Genomic DNA, 7,862 nt, shown 5'->3' with positions numbered 1-7,862 from the left:
ACCTTGTTATCTCTTTAGATTCTCTTTAGATTCATATCTGCTTTCAACTACGTCAGGTTGGCGATAAATAGCTGTTTTACTGGTAAAAAAAAATAATAATATTCTCCTTATAGTTCCTGGATTCTTGCAAATTCAAGCCAGCCAGGCAGTCTACAAATTCTTCTGTGTAGTATGTCACTTTAGAACTCGCTTCCCTCAAAGTTGTCACAATATACTCTATGTGGGCGTTTTTTCTTTTCTCCCTTCTTTCCCTTTTTTCTTTTTTCTTTCCCCTTTTTTCTTTCCCCTTTTTTCTTTTTCTTTTTCCTCTTTCTTTCTTCTTTTTTCTTTTTTCTTTTTCTTTTTTCTCCCCTTTTTTCTTTTTTTCTTTTTTCTTTTTTCTTTTTCTTTTTTTCTTTTTTCTTTTTCTTTTTCTTTTCCTTTTTTCTTTTTTCTTTTTTCTTTTCCTTTTTCTTTTTCCTTTTTCTTTTCTCTTTTTCCCTTCCCTTGTCTCTTTTCTTCTCTTTCCTTTCTTTTCTTTTCTTTGCTCCACAAAAATTCCTTCAGCCTTTAGAAGTCATAACTTAGCAGTCTTGTGAAAGGAACAGTAATGTGGCAAATACCTTATCATATAGCATGGAATGATACCCACCTCATTGCGGATTAACCATAGAAAAATTCATCGTCTGTGAGTATGAAATTCCTCCTCATATCTCTGGAAATTTACATCTACACTACGGATTAATTCACCTTCTCTGTGAAGCTAATAAGCTTTTTTTAAAAACCTGTGATAAGACTGTGCATCATCATTAAGGAACTTCGGAAATCTGTTTACAACCTAAATCTGGTTTTAATGAATTTATCTCCAATACTTCATGAGTATAGCCTCACCCACTAAGATGTTTGGAGAACTCATATGTATTTTAGCTGATGAGTACGGGACACTTTTATCTGCTGCAATTTTTGCAACTTTTAATAAAGCCTGTCTTTGTATGAAACAATTGTACTAAAACCTAATCCATTCTTGTTGCTTCTTTCTCGTTATATATATATATATATATATAATATATATATATATTATATATATATACACATATATTTATATGTATATATATATATATATACATATAATATATGTGTATATATATATATATATATATATACATATAAATATATGTATATATATATATATACATATATATATATATATATATGTGTGTGTATATATGTATATATATATATATAGAAAATAGTAAAGAGTGAAAAAACTACAGAAGGCTTAAATGTTAAAAAATATATATATTTGCGTCAATATGTCTGAAGAATATTAGAAAATTTAAAAAAAAAAAATTTTTATCTTATAATGACATAATTTAAAAGAAAGACCGGTTTCGCGTGTAGCTTTTCAAACTTCTTGCGACGTTATGTTTATGTTGAATAGAGTTTTCGTTATGTTCATGTTCAGGAGAGTTCTAAATAAGGGAATGTAGTGAGTGATTTCTTCCGGTGTAAGGGAGATAATCGCTTAAAAATTTTTTCCTTTCCCTTGGTGTGAATTTCTCTGTATCAGTATGTTCGGATGGTTGAGTCTGGGCTTGTACTTTTCAATGAAGAATGTTTCCTTGTTTAGTCTAATTTGTGTTGATGATCCGAAAGCACATTGGTAAAATGGAAAGATTAAAAATTGTGGTAGTAGTTGCTTTGCGCATTTCTCAATGTGCTCACTAAAAGGTATCATTCTATATTCTGGGAATGCAATCTGTTGTCGATGCAGTGTGCATCTACGTCTGAGTGATAGTCCCGTGGAACCCACGTAGTCTTGGTGGCAGCCCGAGCATTTTATGACATAAATTATGTTTTCAGAGGCACAAGTAAAGTTAGATTTGATCTTGAATTTCTGTCCCTCTTTAAAGAGGAATTCTGATCCTTCTAGCAGGTTAGGACATGTTGCTCAGTTCGATCTACCACATTTTTTTTACTTTTGCATCCGTAATTTCAGAAGACAATTTTGCCTTTGTGAGAATCTTTTTGAGTGATTTAGGCTGTTTGTAGCTTTTAATGATTTGGTGTATGTTTAGAATTTCCTTTAATTTGGGGGTCTTTATGAAGTATTGGTAAATTCTGGGTGATGATGGTGAAGGCTTCTTTGTTTCTGGGGTTGTATGTAGATATGTAAGGTAGTATTTTCGGGGAAGGTGTGTTGTTGTGTTGAACTTTTCTTAAAGTTTCTATGTTGATTTCTGTTGCACGTCTGATCCCATCCTCTATGAGTTGAGCTGGGTAATGTCTGTCAATTAGGGTGTTTTTGAGTTCTTGCAGTCTAAAGTTCCTGGTATTTTCTTCTGACACTATTGTGCATATCCTTCTTGCAAGGTTGAAGGGGATGTTTGTTTTAGTGTGTCTTGGGTGGCATGAATTAAAAAGAAGGTATTGTTTGGCGTCTGTGGCTTTGTAAAAAATGTCCGTTTCTATTTTAAGGTTAATTTTTTTAATTAGTATATCCAAGAACGGGAGCTCCTTTTGGTTGTATTCCATTGTGAACTGTATATTTGGGTTTATGCTGTTCAATAGGTTTTTAAATTTTAGGAGTTTATCTGTGTTTTCATTCCAGAGAATAAAACAATCGTCTAAGAATCGTTTCCAATTCTCTTTTATGTATTGAGAGAGGGGGTTTCCAAAGATTGATAAAGATTCCTGGTAAATGATTATTTCCATGTATCCCATTGAGCAAATCATGCTCATATATATGAGCAAATCAACCTTTGGAAGCCTAGTACTTATCTATCGGTCTCTTCGAGTGCTACTGGTAACATGTAACCCAGTACAACCTGTTGCATGGTCGGGTCGTCGGCGACTAAACCGGCAACCCCACCAAGCTTGCTTGGTGAGGAGGGTGTTTATTGGACACCCTGCGGGATGAAAAACAAAACCCGTCAAAGGGCGGAGGACCTCTTGAGAGTCAACGGCCATCCAATATATGTGAGCACGGGTACGTAGAAATTCCGGGGTGGTGTCCAGCGTGCTGAAAGACCACTGGGAGTGAGGCACCCCTCAGCTTTTGTTAAAGCACGTCTCAAGGAGAAAGTCACTCTGATATAAAACCAGATATGCAGGGAATGGCATTGAACATTTTGGGGGTCTTTGGTTTGTGCTAGAGATCACGGCGCTCCCACATCCCTGAGCCTGCGACTCATATTGGCACCAGACATCTTGCTCCGGCTTGTCTCTGGATAATGTCAATAGAGTGGAGAGGGTCTATGAGGTGTTGTGCAAGCCTTATTGGACCTAAAACTCTGCACAGGCATTGCCGACCATTTTTTTCTATATATATATCTATCTTATTTTTAGTATATATTTCTTCATTTTTAGTATATATATATATATATATATATATATATATATATATATATATATTATTCGGAAGTCCTGCGGCGATGGGAAGGTGGTGAAGCATGCAGACCTGATGGGTTGGAAGCATGTAGTCAGCGACCTGCACGTAGGTGGCCCATGCTAGATATAAAGTCGTCTCCTTGTCGCCCAAGACAGTGGTAGGATTCGGTTGCTGCATGGGTGTCTGAGCAACTCCATTTGGAGAGGGCTCTGCTCACCTGGAGACCGGGGAGGTTCTAGAAAAGGTGAACCAAAAATTGCCTGTCTTTCCATATCTGGTCAGTTTAGCGCGACTGACGGATGTCCACCCTGCGCTCGAAAAACAAAGAGTCTTTTATGTATAAAATCTGGACGGAACTTAAACATTTCATGTTGGAATGTGCGTACTCTGTTGGACAGCAAGAGTGATTGCAGGCCTGAAAGACACACTGCACTTGTTGCTCGTGAGCTGAACCGTTATAAAATTGATATAGCTGCACTCTCAGAGACTCGTATAGAAGGTGATGGTCAGCTTGAGGAAGTAGGAGGCGGATACACCTTTTTTTGGAAAGGAAGGCAGAAGGAGGAGCGCAGAGAGGCTGGTGTTGGTTTTGCAGTCCGATCTGATATCCTGAAGAAGTTTGAAGAGCTCCCTGTTCCTATAAATGAACGTATTGCACTTGAAAGGTAAGCGGTTTGCTACTCTAATAAGTGCCTATGCACCTACTTTGACTAGCTGTGATGAAGATAAAATAATCTTTTATACCCAGCTGAGAGCCATACTTAGAAAAATCCCCAATTCTGATAAAATCATTCTACTGGGGGATTTTAATGCCAGAGTAGGAACAGACTGGCAAACATGGAACTCTCTAGGACGTTTTGGAGTAGGGAAAATGAATAGCAATGGTCTCATGCTACTGGAGCTTTGCGAAGAACATGGACTTTACATTGCAAGTACTCATTTTGTGCACAAAGGTGATCACACAACAACATGGATGCATCCAAGGTCCAAAGTTTGGCACTTGCTGGATTACGTCATCATCCGCAAGCGTGACGTTTATGACATTTGTAATGTCAAGTCCTTGCATGGATCAGAACGCTGGACAGACCACAGTATGGTGCGAGCAAAGTTCCGAATGGTGATTAGGGCGAAAGAGAGAAGAGGACCAGTCAGCATTCCTCGCCGTCTAAATGTTCATAAGGTATATGACGTTGTGGTTAGGAAAGAGCTTCAGACTCGCTTGTCCAGCATTGAAACTGCTGCAGGATGGGAAGATTTTCGAGACCAGGTTGTTCAATGTGCAGCCGAAACACTGGGGTATGTTACTGCCAGACACAGAGACTGGTTTGATGAGAATGATGCTGAAATTCAACGACTATTAATGGTGAAGCGCCATGCCCACAGAACTGTCTACTGTGCAGCGAAGTCTAGCACTTGCCCACTATAACAGTGTAAAATCACTACTGCAGCGATCTCTCAGGAAGATGCAGAACACTTGGTGGGAGGATCTTGCTCGTGATGTTCAGGCTGCTGCTGATGCAAACGACAGCAAGAAGCTTTACCATCTTATGAAGCGAGCTTATGAACCTAAGAGCTTCACATCAGCTCCTTTGCTTTCCAAGGAGTTTTCCACTCTGTTTACTAAATCAACAGAAATCACAGGTCGCTGGATCGAACACTTCTCTGAACTCCTAAACCATGAGTCAGTTGTGGATGAAACAGTGATTGATACTATGAAACAAAGACCTACCATTGACTCCTTAGACTCCTCGCCATCAATACATGAAGTAATGACATCAATAAGTAAATCTTATTTAAAATACTTATAGAAATAATCAATTTGTAGTTATATAGTATCGAATAAATACTATAAATACTATAAATATATTTATCAATGGGAATAACTAGCGAATATCAATTTAAAAAGACAATAACTAAGTTATGCTATTAAGTTAGACATGGCCTGGACCAATCTTTGCTCGAAACATATCTAAGTTTATCAAAGTTTATCTAATTTTAATTATAAGAAATTTAAAACTACAATTAATACTATTAATACATGTATATACAAAAACCTAACTTTAGAAAACTCGTATACTTGCTATTAGACAACAAATCTATCGCTAAGTAATATCTTACGAATAAACTTAAATTTAATATCTAATAATATAGAAAATTACGATAATTAGATCATTACATAAACAACGATATTTACATAAGAACAATATTATTACACCAAAGACGTATAAAATATTAAAATTTACAATTTAAAGATCTTAAATATAAATAAATACTTATCTTAGCGAGGTTTTAATGAACTAAAATTTTGAATCGGAAAACGTCTTTACAGCGTTTATAAGAATACTCGTGGAATTACGTTATTAGCAAAAAAAGAATAAATTGTTGAAGAATTCATTAAGCGTGTGGAACAAATACGCTTTATCAATGAAGATTGTGAATGGGAACATTAAAGGTTTATCAATAAGTGTAAATAGAATGAAGTAACAAATAAAGAATAAAATCACTCTATACTATAAGATTTATTAATAAAATAACTATAATAAATAATACTTAATACAGAATAAATGAAATAATTTAAATGATTAAAAACCACTAATTATTAAATATACTCTAAAAATCTTATATGATTAATAAATATATAAAAAATTTTTTTATAGTAACCCCTCACCGTACTATAAAATCTTTCCCAATGCTCTTATAATTAAAGCTAAAATTAGTGATCATAACCAAAATCTCTAAAATACTTATCAAAATTTGCAGTATAACTATACATACGTATACATATATATATAAATATACATACATATACATATATATATATATATATATATATATATATATATATATATATATATATATATATATATATATACATACATATATACACATACATACACATATAGATACATATACATATATACACACATATACCACACCATACACACATACACATATTCACACACATACATACATGTACATACATACAATACTCAATATATAAACATACACATATATACACCCCACACACACATAAATAAATGTATATACATATACATATATATACACGCACATCAACCTATACACATATATACATACACACACAAACACATATATCATATAAATAAATACGTATATAAATGTATATATTCATACTTCAATACAAATATAGAGGTAAACATTAAGTTTAATCTAAATATTTAATCTTACTAATCTATACTTCTATATTAAATAAAATTGATTAAATAAACAACTAAATAAATCTATTTCAAATATAAAGAGATTACATACAAATAGATTAATTTAACAAAATTATAATTTAACAAAATTATAACAGAAATATAACAAAATATATAAACTTAACTTTATTATAAGCTAAATAAAATTATAACTTACCAAACTTTATATTCAATAAACCATTAAATATTTATTAAAAAATATATTTAGTAATAAAATATTTAGTAATAAAATAAACAACTATATATAATCTAACTATAATTAAAAACAGAACCTAAATAACTAAATAAACTAATATAATAAGTACTATAAATCACCTACTATATTTAGGATACTATTACATAAATCAACAAATAAGGAGCTAATTAAGGCTAAGAAATATTCATTATTTATCAAGAAATTTATTATATAAGTAAAGTAACTTGTGTCTGCATTTTATTTTGCGCTCATCCCAGGTATTCACTAAATAATCATGCTTATAAAATAAAATTTCCTTAAACTCATTTGAACATAAATAACAAAAATTCCCTCCTATACTATATGATTTAGCCTTACTAATTATTTCCCATGATAAATCATAATTAATGTTTTGGGATTGAAGTCCCGAAATGTACTTGCTAACACCAGTGGAGTTAATTAAGTTTTTATTTTTAAATGAATGCATATGCTGTGCGATTCTTAATTTTATTTTAGAGGAAGTGGACCCTATATATATCGCGTTTGAGTTATTATTATTCTCATTATGTAATGTAACTATACATTTATACACTACATCGTTAATATCACATTTATTATTTAATTTGCATTTAGTTTTATCTCTACATGTACAGTTAATTAGTGTCTTATCTTTTTTATTATTGGTATTATTATATAATTTATTTTGATAAAAAAATTATTCAGTTTAAATTTGTTAAAAGAAGAAATAATGTTACCTACACTATTAGTGGTAGAATAACCTACTCCAAAATTATTACTAGACAAAATGTTTTTATATTTACGATTATCTCGAATAAATAGTTTAATAATATCTAAAATATCTTTAATAATGTTCGTTTTAACTTGAGCACCATAAGGAACTATTAACCAAATTTTATTCTTATTTTTCTTCTTCTTATTAAAACTATCATTATTATTGTTACCATTATTATTATTATATTTCTTTATCATATTATTATTATTATTATTAGATTTAAATTTATAATTAACATTTAAAGAATTATTAAAGTTATTATTTTAATTTTTATTCTTATTTTTATTT

Source organism: Octopus sinensis, linkage group LG22, assembly GCF_006345805.1.
Source record: "Octopus sinensis linkage group LG22, ASM634580v1, whole genome shotgun sequence".
NCBI classification, from domain to species: Eukaryota; Metazoa; Mollusca; class Cephalopoda; order Octopoda; family Octopodidae; genus Octopus; species Octopus sinensis.
This window is presented reverse-complemented; position numbering follows the sequence as displayed.